General features: G+C 36.3%; 1 protein-coding gene across 3 annotated transcripts in view; it reads right to left on the reverse strand.

The window, feature by feature from the left end:
- The window catches only part of LOC140140134 (acyl-protein thioesterase 1-like), a 109157-nt gene that overhangs the window by 29600 nt on the left and 52626 nt on the right, over positions 1-26931 (reverse strand). The window contains exon 1 of one of the 3 annotated variants that reach the window (XM_072161975.1): positions 21843-22011. The exons of the other annotated variants lie outside the window; for them this stretch is intronic. The gene's annotated coding sequence lies outside the window, so the exon portion shown is untranslated. Of the gene's footprint in view, positions 1-21842; positions 22012-26931 lie in introns of those variants that run through there. 3 annotated transcript variants of the gene reach the window in all.

Genomic DNA, 26931 nt, shown 5'->3' on the forward strand with positions numbered 1-26931 from the left:
GAACCCAATTAAAACTTAAAAAATATGTTTAAGGTTGGGAAATTTCCATTGCAAATGACCCTTGATGTTAAAAATTTTCAAAATTGCAATTACAAACATAGCAAAACATGGTATAAAATTTAACTTATATCTGTTGACTTACTTTGGAATGGGATTTCACATGTATTCCAGCTTTGATGTCATAATTTTCTGAGCTTATGTAAAATACATTTTTTCTTAGATTTTAACCAAAATGTTATGGAAATGTCAATTTTTTTATCAGAAATCAAAAGGTTTAAGCCTTGAAACACTATTTTACTGGAATTTAAGTTGCTTCTATGCATGATTACAGTAAACAGAAACATATTTAAGTGGTTTGAAATTTTGACCCTAAAAATCAAAAGTTACACCCTTTACCGTGAAAATGACCATATGCGATATTGTTATTATATGTACCAATCATACTCTGTTTTCAATTAAAGACTTGGATTTTGTTAGCTTAAACAAACAGTGTATTTGTGTTGTGCATTCGTGTGAGTTCGGGAAAAAGGTGATTTTGGCCTTGAGTCAAGTACGACTCGTAACATATGGCTTTAATGTTGCATAAAAATCCTTATTTTCTGTGACCTTTTGGAGTGCTGCAATGTCACCTCAACCAGAACCAGACCCATTTGGTAATCAATGCCAGTACTAAATATGATGGAGATGAATACATTGTTGTGTCATTAGGCTAATGAAAGTCGATTCAAAGTTTCCCGTTACCCTACTCCGCTCAAAACAAATTGCTGGCCAAATATTTCATTATTTTGAATAAATGTTGATTTCTAACAAACTTTTTAATATACAAATAAATAATTGTGTTTTTAAATATGTCGTAAATCTCTTTCTGTTGATTTTCTTTGCAGTAGGAGCATGGTATATGGGTAATAATGAATTAATAATGAATACCTACTCAATTCTCTGTCCCGCACTTTTTGATCTGCTCTGATCTCATCTTGTGAAAAATATTGTGAAACTTTTGATAATAGTCAAATGCCTTCATGAATTCAATGCCTTCAAATGAATTCACCAGCTGACAGGTGGATGAGCATACTAAGTGACCCACCTGTAAGGCCCGCTGTAAGGCTTCAACTCTAGTAATATAAGCTATTGCAAAAGGGTTGCAAATACTTTAAGCAGTTTCACAAGTTGCAGAAACAATTTTGCTAGTTTGGAAACAATTTTACTATCTGTAAGAAACAGTTTCACTAGTGTAGAAAGTTTCACTAGAAACAGTTTCACTAGTTTGGAAACAGTTTTTCTAGCTGTAGTAGTTTCACTAGTTTAGAAACAGTTTTACTAGTTGTAGAAACAGTTCCACTAGTTGTAGAAAGTTTCACTAGAAACAGTTTCACTAGTTTGGAAACAGTTTTTCTAGCTGTAGTAGTTTCACTAGTTTAGAAACAGTTTTACTAGTTGTAGAAACAGTTTCACTAGTTGTAGAAAGTTTTACTAGAAACAGTTTCACTAGTTTGGAAACAGTTTTACTAGCTGTAGTAGTTTCACTAGTTTAGAAACAGTTTTACTAGCTGTAGAAACAGTTCCACTAGTTGTAGAAAGGCATGATAGCGATACTGTTTGACTCCCTATCAAAAAAAAATCTTTTCAATTTCACACATTGAATTTATGTATCAGTACTAAATTACAACACAATTTAAAATTTTTAAATTGTAAATTTCTGATCATTTCAGATGTTAAGGGGGTACTACACCCCTGCCCGATTTTGTGCTTTTTTTTGCAATTTTCTCAAAAATTATAGTGCATTAGGGAAAAATAAGATATGTATATTATAGGGGCAAGGACTACAACTACTGCACTGAAAATTTTATTTCAGCACAGACAACAGTTATTCAGTATCGAAGTTACGTAATGTTACTATGTCAACGGGATCACGCGCTAGAGTAATGAACCACGATCGAAATGATCACCACATAAAGTATATGGCACTCGAAGGCATACCAAAGTAGCGTGATCCGGTAACCAAGAGAATTACGTAACCACTTCGATGCTGAATTGAGTTACAGCATGGAAGAAAGAGATGAGAAGGAACCACAACGACTTCGATCGGCCAAGTTTTAATCCGCTTATCTATTGACGCATGAAAAGAAAAGCTATCAATGGTACCTCCTTTCATGTATGATCCATTTACCGCGATCGATGCTTGGCGAAATCATTACTGGAAAAAACTATAACAAACCCATCCACAAACAAACAAACGCTACACGGAAGTAAGATTCTGAAATTTCACTGATGCTCTGAACATGTATAGTAGCTTTGTTTTGGGATCTACATTCAAACTGTTTTCTTGATCGTATTGTGTAGAAAATGTCCTTTAGAACATCGAAAGGTCGTCAAAATCGGAAGCTTTTTTGCTGAGTTTCAGCTTTAGCAAATAAGGTAAGATTTTGGTGACTTTTTCGATGAAAAATAGATGTAAAATGTTCTTAAATAATGCACAATGTTCAGGTTGAGTCCGGTATATAAAACATGTTTAATTGAATAGTTTATATGTGTATAATCGAAACGAGCTAACTCGGTTCAGTGCCAAAGACTGCCAACTCTGAGAAAAAAGTCATCAAAGTTCGGGAAAATTGGGCAAAATGGAAGAAAAAGATGTAGGCCATCAATGACCGATGATCACGTCACCAGAGAAAATCCTATAGGGTGCTTGCACGGAAGGTCATTAGTTCAAATCATCCTTCAGACACGCTCCAGAAGACATGCAAATACATGGGAGTACAATACCAATCACCTATTTAACGCGGGTATTGCTCAAAGTAAATCCTCATGAATAACAATGTCAATTAAATGTCGGTAAAGGGAGTGTACAAAGTGAATGCGTTCGTTGTGGTTCCTTCTTATCTCTTTCTTCCATGGTTACAGTCAAAAATGGGGGGAAACCAATATTTGATCAATAAATCAATAACTACTTGCTTTGAGTAGCTGAATTTTCAGTACAGTAGTTGTAGTCCTTGCCCCTATAATATACATATATCTTACTTATCACCTATGGGCTATAATTTTTGAGAAAAATGCAAAAATAGGCACAAAATTGGCCAGGGGTGTAGCACCCCCTGAAAAAACATCTGAAATGATGATTCAAGGTTGCTTTCTTTTCTGCCTATGCCAGCTGTGACACCAAGCCATTTTTGCAGCAATTATATGTTACTTGTCATAAATATGAAAGTGTATGATCATTATAATAATGTAGCATGTACATAACTGACTCAAACAGTATCTGTACTGTAGCAACACTGATTTCATTTTACAACTCAAAAATCATCAATTTGATGAATATGTATAGAGGATAATAACATTGTAAAAGTCATACAAATGGTCATAAAAGTTATTTTGTGATAGCCATTGCATCCCATCCATGAAATTGTTCATAAAATACATGTTTACAAACTTACCGTTCATCACGAACATAAGGATACATGAATTGACATTGTATAAATTCCGCAGTGAACATGGCTACATATTATAGCTAGAAATCAACTTCCTTGTTTGTACAGAAAATGCTCTTTTATTTACACACATTATTTCCTCTGTGTTATGTTTCCTGAATTCACTTAATTTCCTCCGGGGATTCCCCTTTGAACAAATCACAAATATATACAAGCATGGAATTTAATTTTAGGACTTTGTGGACAGCAAAATGTTAATTTTATTAATATATTGTCTTACAATTTTGATCATTTCACACATTTACAGATGATCCAGTGCTGTGATCTAAATGAATGTGACCGTACACCACGATTGAGCCGTAAATGTCCTAAATTGTAATCTGAGCTACAGTGTAAAATGTGCATGAAGGTCGTATTCATAGGTATCTCAATTTGGTGCAACATGTATCTCATTTTGATAGCGCCAGTCAACCACCTTTTAAGCTCTAGTCTTTGTTTGCTTTGGCTAAATCATGTTCAAGTGGTGGGTTACAAAGCAATGAATTTTGTCTAGGTATGTATAAGGCTTCCCGACTTTTTTTCATGGTATTTTGAGAAAAAAGTCTGATTTTCTCCAATTTTTTCTGGAAAAAACTATAAAAAAAAAATTTTAAAATAAAAAAAATTGCCGCATTTGTTTTTTGTCAAATCGTGGGATCCGTCTGTCTCTCTGTCCATGGCTTATCGCGTTCAGCATCCAGCGGTGCACAATAAGCGTGCTTTCGTGGGGTGCTATCGCGTAGTATCACCGCGGAGTGCCGACGGGCGCAGTGCATGCATCGGAAAGCATTAGGCCTACAGTATGACTAACAGGTGCACCTCATCGGACCAATAGGCCTACTTTCAACACATATTTCAATACGGATCGCGTGCATTGGCCTATTTCAGCAGAACATGACTATTCCCGAGGTCTCCAGAATGGTTAACATTATGATAAAAATAATCTGTTAATAAAATAATCAGGTAAGGCCTATAACTCGTAATATTAGGCCTTATTGGGTTGACATTTCTCCCGATTGATTTCATTACTTTAGTAACGGCCTATATCCAATCTAAATATTAATTTCAGAGTACTGCCGCCGCCCAACGTAGTAGCAGGACACTCAGAGCTTGGAAGAGGCGAACGATGGGTTTCCAGATTAAAGTACCGAAGTAAGCGTCACAGCTACAAAACAGAGTTGTGTCAAGTTGGATCTTGATCATTGAGAGACGGTGAGGCCTATGAGTTTAATAGGTCAGGGCAGCTATATGGGTAACGGGTGTTGGGCAATTAGAGATAGGCCTATTACGAGAACCGCACAACCCGAGAAACGCGAAATCTAGTGACATATATTTTCTAAACCCAAAATAAAACAAAATTGACTGGGGCCAAATTTACGGCTCATTCGTGTGGATATATAAATATTGCATGATGACTCACACAGAAACAAGAAGCTTTTTTTTCTCCTTTATAACCTTTTCCAGGAATTTCACATCGACTTCAAGTACAGTTGACATTACCCTTGAGCTCAATTTGTCAACATATAAAGTGATATTGCTTTTGTAAGAGGTAGGGAGTATCAATTTATTAAGTCTTTGAAAAATATAAAAAACATGCACTATTGTAATGTTTTGCAGAAGTGAATAATCCGAATATGAATAACCCAGCAAACACAAAAATGATCTTAAAACGTTTATTCAATACGTTTTAATAACATTTAAATGTTGAAATATATAAAGATCATGAATGTTAAAACATTATTGTAAAATATTTTGGACAAACATTTTTGCCAACAGTTAAAAATAACATTCTGTTAGATGGTGGAACCATTTGCATCACATTTTCAAAAATGTTTTATGAAGTTATTAAGCATTACCCTCAACCCGACATTTAACCTTTTCTGTAAAACGTTGCCTGTTTGTGTGGAAATTCAGCTTTAATTGAAATTATACACCGCCAATCAAGGGACTGCAGGAAGCAATGTGGTACTGTATAATCCACAGAGTCGCATAGATTTATTGTTATGGGCAGAAGTAGGACAGAGTATTATCTGTCAAGTCATGCATCAACCCACAATGTCAACAAAATGCTAGATCATAAATTTAAAATGCATCTATTACAGGCTTCTTTATACACACACGGACATGAATAGCTAATGGACTCAGAAATTCAGCAAGAATCAGAGAATCTGTTCTCGCAGAGATTCTCTTTCCGATTTGCGTAAATCTAAAGATATTCTCGCAGAGGTTTTGGACTTAAACACAAAGTAAATGGGGATAATCTAAAGATTCTTGTAAAATGCTGTTACCAAAATGCTGTTGCCAGAATTGTAAAATGCTGTTGCCAGAGGGAGAATGTCAGAAAAACATTATTGTAAAATATTTTGGACAAACATTTTTGCAAAGTATTTTGTCAACAGTTAAATAACATTCTCTCTGTTAGAATGGTTTGCATCACGTTTTGAAAAATGTTTTGAAAACGTTTTTACCCTCAACCCGACATTCAACCTTTTCTGTAAAATGTTGCATGTTTGTTGGGAAATTCAGCTTTAATTGAAATTATACACCACCAATCAAATTACAGGAAGCAATGTGGTACTGTATAATCCACAGAGCTGCATAGATTTATTGTTATGGGCAGAAGTAGGACAGACTATTATCTGTCAAGTCATGCATCAACTCACAATGTCAACAAAACGCTAGATCATAAATTTAAAATGCATCTATTACAGGCTTCTTTATACACACACAGACATGGACTCAGAAATTCAGCAAGAATCAGAGAATCCGTTCTCGCAGAGATTCTCTTTCTGATTTGCGTAAATCTAAAGAGTTTTTGGAATTACACACTTAAGCTGTATTTATACTTGATCGCTTTTGCAGAAAAGCGATTCTCATGCATGCTCAGTGTTTACTTCCATTTTCAGAGCATCAAGCTGATTAATCGATACAAATCGCCAAGGCAAAAACGATGTCGGTTTGCACTTGAAGAAATCTCAAGTTCCGAGCTTGATCTATTATTTTGATAATTAATTTACTTTTCTTGATTATGATGATTAGGTGATGAATTAATTCAAAGCAATAATTATTGACAGCAGTGGATGTTCTAATCTCTATTACCATGATAAGTATACTGCAAAAGTGACGAGCGATGCATCGCACAATTCAGCGATTGCCCATCTCTTTCCAAAAGCGAGTATAAATTCAGCTTAAATGGGGATGGAGAATCTAAAGATTCTCAAAATGCTGTTGCCAGAATCCATGCAGATTCTCGCAAAGTGAAACAAAATTATACCCGATAGCTAGGGATTTTGTTCAGGAAGCAGGACTTCCAAAATGTGGTCCTTTTTTTGGCTATTATGAAAAAGTGGATTTACCCTAATTTTGTGGCATTTTATGAACATTTTTATTCAAGCGCCCTTTAAAATGAATTTTTCTATCAAATTGGAACTTTTTTTCCCCAACTCTGTAAAGGTTCATGGAGCACAGGGAACATTCAGGCGATAGAGCGCTGAGCCTATGGACGCATGAAGCCAGGGTTTTAGCAAGGTAAACAATAATGGTGTGGCTATCAAGAAATTGAGGTGGCCAAAATCAGATTTTGGGTCCAAATTGTGACATGATCAAGGGGAATGAGTCACATGTCAGCAATGTTCGATTAGAAGTTTTTATACCATTTTCTGGTAGTTTACGAAAATCGGATATCTGGCTACCAAGTTATCATGGCTATGAGCTATTTATCAATGGCTGAAAACAATACAACACAAAAGAATTTGAACACTGTTTTTGCCAATATCTCAAAACAATATTGAAGACATCCAACTCATTCCCCTTGATCATGTCACAATTGATGATGTTATGTCGAAATACACAAGAAATTGCTCACATATTGGGGAGGCCCTTGCTGCCCCGCTTGCTACTGCCCTGGCATGGACCCAACATGGACCATGTTTGCCACCTTTTTCCCGTAACCTCAGAATAGAAAGACGAATGGACATATTGCTACACTGCTTTCTCTACTAAAGTGATGACAAGCATGCATGCACGCACATGTAGACATGCATGCATAGATAAAGAGGAGGCTATTCCCGTTAAAATCCATACACCCCCTATGGAAGACACGACCTTAGTCTCCCACACATGGGGTGTAGATTTCAAATGGAGTCACCCATTCAAGTAACCCCATTTGAAATGCACACTCCCTGTGGGTCAGATTAAGGTCCTGTCTTCCATAGGGGTGTAAGGATTTCACCTGGAATAGCCCATTATTGATTCCATCCAGTTGTTCTCAATATTAATTTCAATTGTGTATTCATTATGTATGTGATACAAGACAACCAATTCAACTACAAGCATACAGGCTGTATGCCGGCTATTCATATGATGCGAGTCTTGTGTACACAATGCTAGCTAGATGTCATATTGACTTTGAAAATATATAATGGCTCTCAGATGCTGTTTACTTTGAATATGAATTTCCTTTACCTTCAAAACAATCTATACTTTGATCGGTGTCAAATACGCAAGGTTCAGAATACTGGTCGATCCTTCATGTAATTATTCCGTGTAAGCTAATCCTAACCCTAATCATAACCCTAATCATAACCCTAATCCTAACCCTAATCCTAACCCTAACCCTAATTTCGGCTCTCAGATGCTGTTTACTTTGAATATGAATTTCCTCTACCTTCAAAAACAATCTACACTTTGATCGGTGTCTACAAGTTTGAAAGTTTGGGTGATCCTTCATGTAATTATTTCGTGTAAGCTAATCCTAACCCTAATCCTAACCCTAATCCTAACCCTAACCCTAATTTCGGCTCTCAGATGCTGTTTACTTTGAATATGAATTTCCTCTACCTTCAAAACAATCTATACTTTGATCGGTGTCAAATACGCAAGGTTCATAATATAATAGTACTCAAAATTACTCAATATTACTATTTCAAAAAGTGAGTCCTGGTCGCCACTAAATTCAGATGAAGCAGGACTTACGTTTCCACAAAATTAGTCCTGGTAGAAAGCTCTTATATTTTCACCCTTGACTACTAAGGGATCTGGAATGAGTGTTTTGAGCGTTTCGACAGTATTTTTTTGTGGGACATGGGAGCACATCAGACATATCGAATTGCATTCTGAATAAGAAGAATGTCTTTCCGATATCAAATAATTTACATTTTTTGAAATTCACGATATAATACAAATTTTATAACAAATTATTAAAATTTGATATTTTTCACATTTTTGATATATAACAGTCCTCGAAGTAAATTTTATAAATCTAATGAGATATTCTTAAAGTGTATGTACATTTGTAGCTGGGAGGAAAAGCCGACGATCAATTGAAAATTTTGACCTTTCATATTGAAGATATGGATTTTTTTTTTGGTGTTTTGGGGAAAAACATCTTCAATACGAAATGTCAAAATTTGCAATTGATCGTCGGTTTTTCATCCCACCTACATACACTTTAAAAGTACATATTATCAGATTTATAAAGTTTACTTCGAGTACTGTTAAATATCAAAAATATCAATTTTTAATCATTTGCCATAAAATGTGTATTACATTGCGAATTTCAAAAAAATCAAAATTATTTGATATCAGAAGGACATTCTTCGTATTCAGAATGCAATTCGATATGTCTGATGTGCTCTCATGTCCCACAATAAATACTGTCCAAAGGTTCATACCCCTCCCCTTAAGCAGACAAATACGACCAAGTCAATGACATTATATTAAACACGCCTGTCATATACAATTGAATGTGTATTCCTTTTATATTGTTATTTTCATCAGAAAAAAATCAGAAGACACTTTGCGCATATCATCATTATCATCATCAATGTCATCGCCATTAACATCATCATCATCAATGTTATCATTGTCATCATAATAAAAAAATAAAATAAATGTAGATATTTATAAATAGCATTGATTTGTGCACATAATGCATGTTATCATTATCTCACTCGGTCGACTTCTGTTGGACCCCTATGATGCACAGTGTCATCGCCCCGATATCTTCATGGCAGAAATCGCCATGGTAAGTTGTATCCACAGCCACGCATAGCCATTTTGTTCTGACCTTTGAGACGCATAATGAGCCGAGGGACATCCGACCTAAGGCTACTGACAATAGGTCAATGGACATATGCTTTTAGACTGCTTGCACGAGTGAGTGCAGCTAGCCCACGCTGCACTATAGTTCGCACATATAAAATCAGAATATTTTTGTCAGTTTTTGAGTTCAAGGCGCGATGGTTCTTTCTCAAGACGCAAGCTAACGACTACCATATCCGTTGAACACGTAATCACGTATATTCAAGTGCAAGGAACAAAATCTTGCTTCTTTAGACTAAATCAATTGCGGGAGATATTCATCATTTTCTACCCCGGTATCCAAAGATTTATCGTCTGAATATCAAATCGTGCATAGCACATTCACGTATCGATCCCGGGTATTCATTTTAGTATATCTGCTGTACCAAGTAATTATTAGCTAGGCGATGTCGGTATGTGATGACTCTCCAGATGTCTGTCCTGCAAGCAGCTCCTTATTCATTTGGTTCAAGTCCTGTGTCCACACAAAGAAAATCTTGTCTGGCCGCCCCACATTTCTTTTGCCATGATGGGTTTCCACAGCACTAGATCCATTCCTGATCCGACACTACCTGCCCTGCATTTCTTAAACAGTGACCGGCCGGGTGACCAGCAAATTGTAGTCTTCTTCTCCTGACTTTATCGGTATGTCTTGAGTGCACACTGATGGGGCCTTCATGACAATAACCTTCAATCAAGAGCATGCATGAATGTAGACAATGTGGCTTGCCAGATGGCAAATGTTGATGGAAAATGATACGTGCAATTTGTGAATCTGCACCTTCCACCGATTTTCATTTTTATAACTTGGTTATTTCTACATCATTACCGTCTGATATCTCAAATTAAAGAAAACATCCTGGCGCACATTTTGGTCACCTTGATTTTTGATCTGAAAACATGTTTTGATTTTTTGTTTATACCTGATAGGATTGTGCATATGTCTAGCATTCCACTGGTCTCTTTAGACTTTATCATGGGGTATAGCAGTTCTTGGGATAAAAAAAATCAAAAAAATTGATTTAAATCAAAAAAATCCGATTTAAATCAAAAATATTGCCAACCCTGGTAATCTCACTTAAACTGTGGTGTCATATTCAAAAACTGGTGCCTTCATTTTTGTGCAGACTTTACACTATTTATACCTTGACACATGACGTGTGTGCAGAATTCAGCATCCCTTATTTACCCAATTATTCATACAAAGCACATCTTGTCATGAATATTCAACACAGTCAATATTCATTTCTTGTCCCACAGAACAAATAGGCTCTAAAGAATAATAATAAACCAAATAAGAATTCATACAAATTTTCATACAATATTCAATGCTTAGTAGCATGGAACAATTGGGTTATAAAAGATTGATCATAAAACGATTGAAAATTCATATCAATTTTTCAATCTAACATTTCATGATCGAGTCACACACTTTTATAACCACAAAAAATTCACAAACATTCTCATCTGTCAGTACATATTTCTTTAACCCCAAGGCTTCTACATGAATAGAATGACCTTTGAATATGTTGGGTACAAAAACTCATACCCAGCAACTTGAGGTCAACATTTGGGCTATGCTTGTATGTATATCATTGAACTGTACCACTGGAAATTACACCATTTTGCTGCATATCATTGTTGAGCAGGAAAAACCTCATATGTGTCATTGGCCCCTGAACATGTTTAAAGCAAAATCTGTCATGTAACCTCTTGGTAGTTTTGTTTTAAACATGTTCAAGGGCCACAAGTACATAGGAGCTTTTTCCTGCCCAACAACGATATGTGAAGCATTAGGCAAAAACAAAAAGTTTGTCTCAAAGCTCGCGCACACATTTGTAAAATCGTGAGATTTGGAAAAAAAGAACTGTGGCATTTTTTTTTTATTTCATTTTTTTTTTTTTTTAGTTTTTCCAGAAAAATTCTGCGAAAATCTGATTTTTTTCTCCAAATACCATGAAAAAAGTCGGGAATAAAAAAATTAAAAAAAGAATCGCATTTCGCATTTGTTTTCAATCCACTCGTGAGCTTTGAGACAAACTTTTTTTTTTTTTTTGGCCTTATAAACCCTCCCCCATACTCTTGAGAATGTCAAATGTAAGCAATTCAAAATTGAGGTCCAATTTTCATTAAAAATATACAGAATTATTCATTTTCACCCTCATAATTGGTGTGAAATCTTTTCAAACATGAAATGTATTGTACTGCTTGGGAGCTTCTGGGCTGCTATAAGGCTAATGAATTTCTCTCAGAAGACTGGTGCACATAGCTTTAAAAATCATGACTTATAATTTTTTCACGCTACTATTTTGCCTAAAATTTCGGATTTTTTTTTTGAAAAGCAATTTGAAAAACTGAGGGTTAATTTTGTTCAGATAATATACCAATATTATTCCATTTAACATTTGATATTAAATATTAATATTATTTTTAATAATGAAAAGTTACATCATGTACACACCACATTGACTTATGGGCTAATTTGGGTAAACCCTATAAATGATTGTTGCATTACTTATGGCAAGCTTACCATGCCTATCATCACATCAAATCAGATTAAATTAAGAGTTGAACAAATTCTATAAGTACTATAAAATAATCAAGCCTCTCTTCTGCTGCTGAAAATATTGCTAATTTAAGCATACTAGTTTTGTTGTACAAAATTTTCACTATTAGGAAAAGAAACCGCCAAAATTTTCCCAGCATTAAATTTTAGTGAGTTGTTTCATACGCTGCCTTTTGGGGGGGGGGGCTGGAAAATGAAAATATTTGCAGGCATTATTTCATGAATCCTTGCCAGGTGCAAAACAGTGTGAAATTTAATGCACTCAAACATTCCGGGTAAGAATATGATCAGAATGTCATTGGTATGCACCTCAACACACACACGTTTAAATTAAAGGTGCATTTTTAACCTAATTTTCCACTCTCTCTAAGTCACATCCTCTCTCTCTCTTGCTCACACTCAATATCTCCACATGTACAATGTATCTCTCTCTGCTTGGTGCACCTTATTGAGGGACGTATAGTACAGGAAAGTAAAAAAAAACATACATCTCTACAAGCTTTGACATGTCACAAAAAGTCAGCTTGTATCATTTAAGCCATATCGCTAATTCTACAAAATCGGCTGCCAATCCACTGTAAAAATTGAAAAAATAAAAGTTGTTCAAAGTTGTGTTTTTTAAGAGTAAATGTATCACTACTTTCATATGTAAAAGATTGCAAACACCACTACTTGCATATTTTTCTTTCAGGATGTCATGATGTTTTTTAACACTAAAACTCAATGTAATGTGAGCTACGTTACCGGCTACAAAATGGGCTGATTTTACTCAATCCAAGGTCATAAAAAGCAAACTAAAGATCACTTGAGTGAAATGTAAACCCAGATTCACCATTTCATAGAAGGTTTAAAGATGCGTAAATGAGTGTGTAACGTAGCTCACAGTAACGTAGTTCACGGGTTTTTAATGTTTTTGATGTGATTTGCGAGCGTTAGAGCGTTATGTCGGTTAATTCTAATATAAATGGGGTTCGACCACTGGTAGCTTTCACATATTATTAGGAAGTACATGTAATACAAGTGCATACTATAGAATCCTGGTAACGTAGCTCACCAATCTTAACATGGTCGGTCGAAATTTCAATGTTGACAACATTTCTATGCCAAAATGCTACAGCATCACAATTTTACTGTGATTTTAAAACCTATGAGTGTTTCCTTTCAAAAACCGCAAATTATATTGATACCTCTGTTTTACTTCTTTCCAATAACGTGTGTTAAAAAGGGTAATTAGCGTAGCTCACAGCATTTTGGTGGAAAGTGCAATTTATTTTAGAATTACACAAAGACGCGTTTTAATCACTAAAAATAATGTTGATAAACAATATGATGGTGCGTTATCTAATTAAAAAGCAACAAATATGTTAAGAAATCGCATTTAGGGACCGCTCATTATTAATGCGGGAGGGGGGGGCGGAGGAATGTTGAGCTTTATGGGTGAAAAATACCTAACCCCCCTATTGCGATGAATCACTTTCACGTAACCCCCTATTGAATCAAACAAAATCACATAGCCCCCCCCCCCCCTTCAAGCAAACTTAAACATTAATTAATTCAGTCACAGAGATTGGGATTTTGACATTGGGGGGTGATGGGGTGGGAAACAATTTCTTGAAGTCATAGGGAATCCAGCTCTTTTTGGCAACAAAATGAGTGTAGGTTTTGTACAAATGTGCTGCGCAGCGCGAGGAAATTTTTGCCAGTTTGAAGCTGAATTGATGAAATATGATGCAAAAGTGGAATAAGTTCGCGCGAAGCGCACAAAAACTTACAATTTTGTGACTAAAATTGCCAAATATAAGGTTAATTTGGTCAGAAACCCACATAGGCCTACATGTGATTGTATGGACCACCCCCTGGCAAAATAGGGGGGAATTTAACCCCCCACCCATCCCCAGGGATCTACCCCTATAGCCTACTTTTGATGAGAAAATTTATAGGTGTGTGCTTCAGTGGAGGTGGGGTGGTCATGTGGTGAGAGTGAGAGGTGTGTGTAGCATGTGGCAGTGGCGTGAGATTTCTTTTTGACATTGGGGGGATGGGGTAGGAAAAAGAAAATATTTCTTGAACTTGGTATAGTGAATCCAGCACATTTTGGCCGTTGACTATGTTTATAACTACAAATGCGCGCGAAGCGCAAATTTTTTTGGCCCAATTGAAGCTAAAATGGTGACATATGGTGCAAAATGGGAACAATTTTGTGCGAATAAGTCAAGTTAGACAATTATGTATGGTATGATTGATATTGTTACTGTATGCGAGACCTTCCAGGATTCTTGGTATTAAAAAATAGTGAATGACTATTAAATTTCACATGACCCCCCTATCAGGAAAAATAAAATCACATAACCCCCCCGGTTTGTCAAAGTGAAAATCACATAACCCCCCCTACATTTTCCCCGGCCCCCCTCCCACATTAATAATGAGCGGTCCCTTATTCAAAGAAAATATTCAGGGTTAGATGTGACACTTGAGCAGTGGAAACACATTTTTAGCGATTTTTGAGCCTTTGCAAGGGTTAATCAGGCTGAAGAAAGCATTTAAAGTATGGAAAACTATATATGTCCGTGTAGATCTCGTTGAGTTCTACCAGAAAAACAACATATTTGATGCCCTAAATGCTCGACAAAGTGTTTGTGGACCAAAGAATGGAAAAAAGGCTATTGGCACCGGATTTTGTAGAATGAGCGATATGATGAACTGTCAATTTTTTTTTATTCTATGTGTATCATCAATGATACAATAATATTAATTATTAATTGTCAGGTTTATTTTATCCATTGTAAACCAAAATAATGAAAAACTAGATGGACCGCGGTTCTCGGATGTCGCGGTTTTCGACGCACAGCGTCGACCGTGATGCCTCCACCAAAGGGAGCGATGTGGCACTCAAAAGTTGATACAAAGCAGTTTTTATCAATTTGACCTCAGATGATCTCTGGGTGACCCCGGATGACCCCAAAATGACCTTCCAAATATGTGGCTCTAAATGTTGACTGTACCCACCAAGTTTCATGCACGTATGACAGTTTTTACTAATTTGACCTCAGATGACCCCTGGATGACCCCAATATGACCTCCCAAAAATTTGGCTCTAAATGTTGACTGTACCCACCAAGTTTCATGCCCATATGCTAGTTTTTACTAATTTGACCTCAGATGACCCCTGGATGACCTCAAAATGACCTTCAAAAATTTCGCTCTAAATGTTGACTGTACCCACCAAGTTTCATGCCCATACGACAGTTTTTACTAATTTGACCTCAGATGACCCCTGGGTGACCCCAGATGACCCCATAATGACCTTCCAAAAATTTGGCTCTAAATGTTGATTGTATGTACCAAGCACAGAGGAGTAAGATAAGACAGAGCGCGTACCACCAGTCAAAGTCCCCGTGTATTGTATGGAACCAGTTCTCGCATATTCATGAGGGCCGATTGTTCGATCGTGCTGTGTCAAACAATCACGCCAGCGTTGCGTGCCTTCGCGTATACACGATAGAGCGTTGCGTGCTTTCGCGATCTGCGATAGACCGTGAAAATCTGTGCGGTAATTGCGTAGCAGTCTCGCCTGTCGCATTTCATGGAACAATCGGCCCTCATTATCGGATGAGGCGGAGACTTTGACTGGTGGTACGCGCTCTGTCTTATCTTACTCCTCTGTGGTACCAAGTATCATGGCCATACAACAGTTTTTGCTCATTTGACCTCAGATGACCCTGGGTGACCTCAGGTGACCTTGACCCACTAACCAATACAAACTTGTTCTGCCTGGGGTCAAGATGCACCCACCCACCAAGTTTGAGGAACGTCGACCCCTAGTCTCTGAGAAAAGAGGTAAATAAGGAAAATGGGCCCCCTGACCTCAAATGACCTTTAACCTCAGTATATGACCTTGAACCTCACCCAAAAAAAAGTAGCCCGAGTTTTTGACCATGACCCACCTATCCTGAAAATCTGAAGTCAATCCGCACATGCATGCCCGAGATATAGCGTCCGGACGGAAGCACGGAAGCTCGGAAGCACGGAAGGATGGAAGCACGGAAGCACGGACATTGCAAAAACAGTATGCCTCGCGGTGGAGGCATAAAAAAAATAAAGAAAAGCTAATTAGGCACCACAGCCAAATTTGTTTGATCTTTGTATCGACCGTTGATGCTGCTTGGATGCTTGTTCTTAATGAACTATCAACTAGTTAATCAGATGTAATGGTAAAATAGTGTTGGACAATGCATTACGTAAACAGATTAAAATGTTATAACAATTTATTTTAGCTAATTAATTCCATAAATGAAGAGCTTTGTTTCAAAACACCTTACATCCACTTGCCCATTTTTGAGAATACATCAAAAAATCGTCAAAAAAATCACTGATGTATGATGGGTTGAAACAAAAGCAGTTTTTGGCAGGATGCTTGGGTAGGATGAGCATCCTGCCAAAAACTGCTTTGTTGAAAACACCTTATATCAGTGATTATTTTGATGATTTTTGATGTTCTCAAACTGGGCAAGTGGATGTAAGATTTTGAAACAAAGCTCTTCAAATAGTAAGATCGACCAAGCATCGATGCTGGATCAAAAGATGGGAACTAATTTGGTTCTTATCTATTGCCTAATTAGCTGGCCATTGAATAATACAAGGCAATTATCATCAACATCAAGACAATAATCCAACATTGCCGTTTACGCAACAAACAAATTTGGATGCAAGTTGGAATATGTATTCACATTACAATATGCCAAAAATATCAGGCTTGAATTCTTTTTTATTATTGAAAAGATCGTATATTATGGATTTAAATCATGTCTATGTATTTTCTTTACAGCACAGCACAGCAATAAAGTATTTTTTGTTTACACAGTCATGAGTCATGCACCTGTGATCATGCAATCGAGCAAAACAAGCTATGCATATATATATCTAGCGATATATTTCATCATTGAAGAAGCTATCTACTGTAGATAGCATCGTGTCAGGCACATCAAAATGATGCACAGCAGTTACAATTCAGTCATCTCACATGTGACTGAGATACTAAAATGGCTCTAAAAGACATTGTTTAAAACTCTTGAACTGATACAAATTGTAATCAGATCAGGTATTGATGAATTATAATGAAAACTGTTGTCAAATTTCTTTTCATTTTAATTATTTTATCATAACTTTTATCATTTCAAAGTGTCTTTTCCAACAAGACATTTTAAAAACTCTCAAAACTGATGAAAAAAGATTGTAGATCTAGATTAAAAGAAAGATCAGATCAGGTATTCATGAATTATAATGAAAACTGTTGTCAAATTTCTTTTCATTTTCATTATTTTATCATAACTTAATCATTTCAAAGTGTGTTTTCCAACAAGTACATCAGTTTGATGTGGCTTTGCATATCAACATTTTCCTTCACCCTTTACCAATACCGTACCATCAATTTTATTATATACCATCTACTATGCTATCTACTGAAGATAGCAATGTTTCTTTCAAAATTATGTGTATGTGTTTACCTACTCTACTATAAATTCAAATTGTACTATCTATTGGAGAAAGCTGCATTTTGCATTCAATGTTCATCATTTTAACAAGTACCCTGCACACAAATATTGACACAAAGAAAGCTGACACACAAGAGGAATAGTATGGGCTCTATAAAGGATATCCCAAAGGCGGTGTAATTTTAGGCCCATGTGCATGATTCTCAGGGTCGAGGGGGAAACACTAGGAACTTTTTTTTTTGATATTTCAAGATCTATGGAAAAGGTAATGCAGCTTCCTTGACTCATTTCCAATAATTACGAATAACGTTACGAAATACACTGCAGTGTTCAGTTTAACCCCCTGAGCACTACCTGTCGATCTAACATTGCCTCTGACTGGTCAATTACATGATATCTTCATTTTAATCACCAATCAGAATGGAGCTTTGCAAATAATTAATCCCAATATTTTTATGTGGTGAAATTATTGTAACAATGTTGCTGGTTGGTCCAATTGATAATGAAAACTTCTTTTTGACCAATAGCCAGGTAGTTCTCATGGAGTTAATAGCTTACACTGGACAAATATGGCTTCTGACATCCACTCACTTTAAACAATTCTTTCCAACGTGCCATGGAATCAATTTTACCTACATGATGCTACATCAGACCCAATTTTCTTCCTTGTATCACATAGAGTCGATACTGATTTTACGCAGGTGTGAGTTTTTCTCACAAAGTGGTCTGTGTGTCCATTAAAACACTTTCAGATCAACAACAAAAAATCAAAGCTCTTCATCATGCAGTACTCTTTTCCAAATACATCTTAGGAGATGAAAAAATAATTAATCAATTTTATCTTGTGCGATAAATAGCTGCCCTAACACTCTTTTGACTGTCAAGAGAATACGACTTTGAATAGACCAAATCAAATCTTTGCAAGTTAACCCTACATACGTGCACATTATTCGGCACCATCGTTACTGCGAACGTGAGCTCAGCTGCTTGCAGTAACGATGTGCACCTGTAACTTCTGGGAATTAACGAAATGGTCTACACCTGGTTTCACTTTGAGTTTAGTAGTGACATAGGTGTGCATTTCGCTCATGTTGCAAAGCAAACTATATGCTGCAATGTTATTTATCACTTAAGGCAGCTATAACAAAATATTAACATTTTGAATTGATCCTCCCTATGTTTGAGCACAAATATTATGGCTGCCCATTGTTAAATTAGAAAAAATTGATAGCATTTTGGATTTGCCTTTACTGTTTACCTACTCTACTGTAAATTCTATCCATTTTATGCTCTCTACTGTAGATAGCAATGTTTCTCCCCTTTCCAGGGTTCACAATATGCCATTTTGTATATATGGGCAATTCCAAGCGTTGCGGAATGATGCAAACTGCCTTTGTACGAATTTCTTTTTGATGCAGCAGCCAAATATGTATTAACAGCACAAGGTGAATAGCATAATGTTAAAGTATTTTTGGTTAGTGAATGATTAAGGTAGGAGGAACTTTTCCAAACCACCCTAATTTCCTAATTTGCATATGCAAAGTTCGCGTTGCGGAATGATGCGCACGGGACCAGTATTTTTGCACTAAAACATTTTTGACAAACTCTGTGAGTTTAGTAATCTGAGAAATTAAATTTGCCACTTAATCTAAAGCTTAGGATGTAAACTGACAATTGTCAGTATCGATTAAAAAAAAAAAAATTGGGCATTGCCTCTTTATGCCAAATTTTCCGACACTAGGTCATGTTGCGGAATGATGCAAGGAGCGTTGCGGAATGATGCTGTGTGTAAAATCCCATAGAAAATGAAAAGCAGTCCATGTTTGAAAATAAAAATAAATAGATCAATAAATTTGAGTAAATTGTGTTTTATATACTTGGCTACTTATGTTAGCTGACAAATATCAATATTTATCCAAAAATATTTATCACCGATTTTTTAAATCAGATAACTTGTGTTGCATGGTCACATTTTGAAACTAAAATTATGTCAACATTTTGCTAGTCTAAAATTCTTGGAAGTGAAATTTAGCACTGGGTGTTAGCCATAGGATGTAACATAACAACTATCACCATCTATCAAGAAATAATCATCACTGTTTTTATTTTATCGTAAATTTAAAGAAAAAATCCTTGCAATCCATGAATCCTTATGGCGTTGCGGAATGATGCAGGGGGTTTTGTGGAGTTATGTCACTTACCATGGTTCAGGCAATGCTGATACATCAATTACTGTAAAGATAATTCTGTGCAATGCATTTCAGAAAGTTCTAAAAATTGGTACTCAAACAATGCTGACGAAGCTACACGTTATAAAATTTGAAAATTTCTGGTGTTTATATTTTGAGCTACTTATAAACTTTATATTCACATGCATAATTTGTTTCCAAAATTTTACAGTGCAGAGCAGTTGCTGTGTTTTTAGTTTTGCTGCTTTTACCAGTCAAGAATATGCAAATTTATGCAAATTAGGATGTTTTTCTAACAATGGACACCATTTCCTCCTAAAAAAGTACGTTTTCAGAAAATATAGCTTTTTAGCTACAATATGAGACCAAAATCACATACTTGACTTGATTTTTAAATTTTGACAATTTGGGAGAGGTTGCTTGGAATTGACCATATATCTGCATGGGGATCATATCCTCTACACAGCACATTAACTGGCTTGACTACTTCCTATAATAACACTAATCATCTAAACTTATAGTAATAATGTCATCTTTTCGGAAAAAGGAACTGAACAAGAATCTTACAAGGGAGCTATTCAGAGAAAGCTTATTGCCATTACCAGATAGTATTGATCCCTAATGCATACTTGTAATTCCTATTCCTCAAAGACCTAATATAATGACTACTTTTATAAGGACTAGTTGCTTTTAACTCAAGATATATGGACAAAGTGGAGATATCACATGCTTTCAACAAAACTGTTCAAATCCATGGCTTTTATAATCAGTGTGGTCTTTTAAAAGGAGATTTCAACAGTCATGATTTGAGTATGTTCGGTTTTTTGGGGGGAGGGGGGCAAAGCCAAATTTTCATCTTCATTGGTAATTTTTGGTCCCATTTGTAGTCATTTTAACACCACTTATCTCTTTGACGTCCCACATTTTATCCCTGCATTTTTTTTTTTTTTTTTGGGGACAATTTGGCCCCCAGCTGGCTACACCACTGAGTTTCAACCGAAAAAAAAGGAACAGAATAATGCCTCCGATCCCCTAAAATAAATCCCCCCACCTCAAATACAAGTCATTTTGCATTGTATTTTTTGTAAATTTTAAACCATCCAAAATAACAATTTCGACTCCCATTAAATGAAATTTATAAAAGATGCATGCTGAATATGATTATTAAAAAGTAGAATTCAAAGAATACAAACAAGCAACGGTGTGCTTCAACAAACCTATAGACAGTTTCTGTCAACTTTGACACAATTTCAAAACAAACCTGTGTACACAACTAGAGTGCCTCATCAATAGTTCGACCGATAAGACAAACTATTCACTGACAATAACCATTGTATATCCCCAGGCAACGGATGACACTAAATACATATGCAAGGCATGGAGGATGTACAGCTACATGATAAAAGATACGAGTCTCTATTATAGTGCATCCTGAATGGGCTGAAACCAAATCACTGTGGCTCAATGCGGCTGGAGAAATGTACTCCGCATTGTGTTCAAAAGAAAATCTTTAATGGCCGTTGGCATTCCTTCGCCCATTCCGGGATTCTATAACGGCAACGATTCAGGCATGAGTGCCAAGCCGACAGCTTAAATCGACCAGTTAGGCACAAGAGAGCGAGAACATCTTCACTTCTTTATCAGTTTTTATTTCTCAAGAGTCCTCTGCTATTGGAAATACCCAGGGGCACGTTACTTCCATACGGTCAGTACACAGACGTGCAAGCTCACTCCAAAATGTGCACAAGAGTGCACCTGTACTAATCAAATCAAAATTCTGCCATTTAATATTCACATAAAATGATTGTATTGCATAGCTAATAGATTAAACTGCAGATTAACCATCAACAATGTTGTCGCTTTAAATCCAGCAGAGTTAATATAGCATAGTCCATATATTACTGCCTTTAATAACAGCCAATACACACATGCACACAAATACTGAAGAGACTCACTTAGCAAATGGCTAATACATCGATGTAACCTGGATAAACACAAACCACACAGACAACATGCTGCCTGGCTTAAAAATACATCATCCACAATTTACCTGTATTGATTGTGTCTACACTGGACAACACAATCATGTCCATGCTTTAGTAGTACAAATTATTGTCAACGCACCACTGGTGACCCACTCACTAACACACTATCTCCCTGTATCTATAACGGAACAACCCCGTATAGATGTCCGATAAAATGCCTACAGCATACAGACGCGGCAGCACTGCATGCTTCTATTAGTCCTAAACTTGTTCTTAGCAATGCTGCAAGGATGTTGTATGTACGACAGGAAGGACTTAGTGTTTCTAGATAGTTCCAAGCTAAAATGAGTGTTATTAGTACACGGGCAACATGAAAAGAGGACAAATTTTGTTGATTTCATGCGCCAGATTACAACTCACGCCCTGTGACATGGTGATGATAAACACCCATGACAGCTTGTCATTTAGTTGGATTTTCCATAAACTATGCTACCGCACGTTTCAGCTTTAAATTCTACCCAAGTCAATATTTTTGTGTGATTTGATGCTAATCATGCCATCACTAAGAACAATTTCAACATAATTTATTCTGGTTTTGAGTTCCTCCATCATTCATTCTGACATCTATAGTAGAGTAACTGCCATAATAACATTGGATTTTACTGTATCATTGCCGTTATCTGCTCAATACAAAGTAGTATATTTTGAAAGGTGATCATTGCAGAATTTCCCCCAATTTGAATTTTTTCAGCATTTTTTCATACTAAATGTCATTCAAGTTGACTGAAAGCCCACCCACTCAAATGATAGATCTTATACGTCATTCTTCCCTTTCATAATGACACCACATTTTGTAAATGGGCAATTCCAAGTATCATTCCGCAACGCGAAGTTTTTATATGCAAATTATTGGAAATTAGGATGGCTTGGAAAAGTTTCTCCTACTTTAATCATTCACTTACCAAAAATAGTTTCCATTATGCTATTTATCTACATGTTTAGCTGCTGCATTAAAAAGAAATTCATAAGCACACGTTGCAGAATGATGCGCTTGGAATTGCCCAATTACTGTCATTTGTCTTAAATGAGTTTTTGAAAATTTCCATTTTGAATGGAATTACCCGTACGTATGCAAATAAGCAACAGCAGATACCGCCTTTATAGTTGAGAGCCATGTGTTCTGCTCCCAAGTAAAAATGCAGCTGCTGAGCATCTGTGCCTAAATAAGTCTGCAGATACTGTGTGGGAGGAGGGGATACTTATGTATTAAAAGGTATACGGGGGATGAGTCACTCTAATGGGTCGCTTTTTGCAAGAAAGCCTTATTTGAGGGAAAAAAATCCATAAACATGGGTCCGGGTCCCAATATTTCAAAAGAATGTTAAAAAAAAAAGTCAAATCGGCCTATATTTAGGTTAAAAAAATCCTTAAACATGGGTTTTGAAGAAAAAAATGGTCAAAAACTATCAAATTCAGCCGTTTTTTTAGGGGGGAAAATCTTTAAATATGGTTACAGGTTACAGAGTTCCAGTCAATATGTAATTCAAGTACCCATCCCTTGAGCCAGATTTCAGTGCCTCAATTTCGTGCCAGTTTGCGCGAATCAAAAACCATCCGAGTCGCTTCACTTACTACATGATTCAATGACAGAAGATGATCATTACGTGAATCGATTCTGTGATTCTCGTCAAATTTGAGGCCTTGGGATTTTGAATTTTGTATCCGTTTGCTCCCAATGTATGTATCTACGAGTAATTACAAAGCAGATACCTCGCTTTAACACGGGAGGATCATTTCATCTCGATGGGATACTCTACAATGACAATTATTACACACGTTTATTGGGCTATTCCATTTAATATCCATACACCCCCTATGGAAGATATCACCTTAATCCAGTGGTGTGTCCAGGGGGGGTTGGGTGCTGAAGCCCCCCACACTTAAAAATCATGTAAAATCAGTCATTTTTTTTAATGCCCCTCTTAGCCCCCCGCAGGAAAAGATTCTGGACACACCGGTGTAATCTCCCACATAGGGGGTATAGATTTCAAATGGAGTCACCCATTCAGGTAACACCATTTGAAATTCACACTCCCTGTGTGTTAGATTAAAATTGTGTCTTCCACAGGGGGTGTATGGATTTTAAATTGAATAGCCCATTAAGTTCTATCATCAACCCTTCCAATCTTCCTTTTATTATTCTTGGACAAACTAAAATTTGATGGCAATTAAATGATGTGAAATTACTCTGCAGTGCTCACATAATTATACAATTTGACATGCACTCGATTCTCAGGTGAGATCCACTCTTGGGAGTTTCATGTTAGCAGTACAATGTATCTCTCTTTCATGTTTAAAAGCCCATTCAGTGATCCCAGCATTCAAATATGTGACGTGTCATGTCAAAAGGAGACACTTTTGGGCAGGTTATCAATTTTGAGGTTTTTACATATCTTAAATATAGAGATATTTTGCTCCACAACGCCGTTTTCCCCAATGAAATTGGACATTCCTAAGCGAAGATATTGAGTTTGTAAGTTATAGTATTATTAAATTGGAAATTGAGATATCGGCCATTAAAAATATTATTGACAATGTTGAGAGTAGGATTTACCTTGAAACGTGTCTCAAAAAATACAAGATGCTAGTTATATTCCGGTCTGAAACTATTAGACAATATTTGCTGAACCATGAAATGGTATCAGCCTATAAGAGCGAATGTTACTAGCTTACTTACTAGCTTACTTACTAGCTTACTTACTAGCTTACTTACTAAGTTACTAGCTTACTGACTAACCATTTGGTCTGAAATGGACATATCTCTAAATGCCACAAAGGTATGACCCCATGAGTGGTGTCATATGAAAGAGGGAAACATAAAGAATATAATAAAAATATTTCCAAGCGTCGGAGGTCATCCATGGGTCACAGGGGTCAAAAAAGGTCATTTTAACCGAAAATGCTCCTATTGAGCTTAAATTTAAATGCAATGATCCTTGTGACATTCTAAACATGTTTTAAACATTTAAAAATGTATTTATGGTCATTAAGGGGTCATAAAGGGGTCAAAGGTCAAGGTTCTCAAAATGCTCCTATTGAGCTTAAATTTAAATGCTATGATCCTTATGACATTCTAAACATTTAAAAAATATTTTAAGATTCATTTAAGGTCATTAAGGGGTCATAAAGGGGTCAAAGGTCAAGTTTTCCAAAATGCTCCGATTGAGCTGAAATTTAAGGCAAGGATCCTTACGACATTGTCAACCTGTTGAAAATATTTTAAAATTCATTTCAGGTCATTAAGGGGCAATAAAGGGGTCAAAGGTCAAGTTTTCAAAATGCTTCAATTGACCTGAAATTTAAACGCAATGATCCTTATGACATTCTAAACATGTAAAAAATATTTTAAAATTCATTTAAGTTCATTAAGGGGCAATAAAGGGGTCAAATGCCAAGTTTTCAAAATGCTTCAATTGAGCTGAAATTTAAATGCAATGATGACAGTGGTATAGGCCTACCACAATATACTGCCGAAGCCACATGGTTCAGCTATGGTGCGGTTATCGCTCTAGTTTTAACATTAATAACATCACAAATTCGCAACAAACCCAAATTGTGAAAAAAATCACCCCGGGCAGATTTTTGCCTATTTCTCCATTTACGATCCTGCCCAAAAGTGTCTCCTTTGACATGACACGTCACATATATGCATAGAGATTAAACCCATCGTGGGACGTTTTTCAAACAAATTCAAGCTACCAGGCGATCATGCATGTCATGTTATGCATGACTGGCAAATGATTGACCGGTAGCCGGATTTGTTGGAAAATGCCCCACGATGGGTTGAATCTACTATAGTTAATTTCTCAACTGTGAGAAATTATATTTTCATTCAAACTTTCCTATTTATCTTTAATACACTGCTTTCGGCGTAACCATTTGCAGGCTATAACACTATAACATAAAGGTGCAAAAAAAACAGATTTTTTTTTTCTTTTCTGAATGAGCAAATCACTGAATGGGCCTTTAATTACAGGTGGGTGACCTACTTGATGGCATCCCCCACCTCCACTATTCTGACATCATCAGAAGGCTAATACTTCTCATAACCCAGTAAGATATTACACCTGAGATTATGTGTCATTTTAATGAATGACAAAACATGTACATGTAGGAGCCTCATGCCCCATTGTCGTGTAACCAGTTTATTAGCGAATTTTCTGGATGCATAAAATATTGCTTGCTAATGCATGCTCAGTGCCAGAAGTGGGCAAGTGCAATAGCTGTCATGTGTAGCTGCCATGTGTAGATGAGTATAATATACTTTGTCTTTGTGGAAATTGCCAAACGTTCACATGGCAGCTATTGCACTTACCCACTTCTGGCACTGAGCAGTCGATAAGAACCTCACTCAAACATGCTCATCTGACATAGCATGCAGCACAGTTCTTTAACCCCAATACAGTCATTGAATGACCTTTAGGTGTGTTGGGTACATAAACTCATCCTCTACAGTTTGAGGTCAACTTTTAAGACATGTAAGTTACTGAACTGCGCACTTGGAAGTGAGACCATTCTGATTCAAAATGCAGCATGGGGGGGAGAAGGAAGGAAATGAGTCAGTACAAGAAAGGAACTGTGCAAGAAATAACAGGAGAGGGGTGGTAAGGAAAATAAAGAAGAGGAAGGAATTTAAAATCCACATTCCCCTGTGGAAGATTTTGGAAATAAATATCTTCTACAGAAGGAGTATAAATTTCAAATGGAATTAGCACATTAAGGCCGTACTACACCCATATATTGGTTTGATTGGTCTAAAAAAATATTTTTTCATTTATAGCTAGGCGATATATGCACGGATCATGTGAAATAAAAATAATTATGAAAAAACTTCGTAAAAGTGTCCTCTTTCACCCATTTGTCTCAAAGTTGACTGGTTGGTAAGGGCGCTTATTTTTTAGCGATCCACTTTTACGTCTGTGACAGGCGGCGTAGGAAGCGCAACATGTGACGTACGAGGCTGGCGTAGATACACTGACAGCCCCATTCAAAATACACGGTTAGCAATTACAAACATAATTATTTCATATTCAAATATGTATATTTTTCCTCATGTACATGTACTACTATAAATATTATTTAAGTTGTATTTTA

This window comes from Amphiura filiformis, chromosome 18 (assembly GCF_039555335.1).
Source record: "Amphiura filiformis chromosome 18, Afil_fr2py, whole genome shotgun sequence".
NCBI lineage: Eukaryota > Metazoa > Echinodermata > Ophiuroidea > Amphilepidida > Amphiuridae > Amphiura > Amphiura filiformis.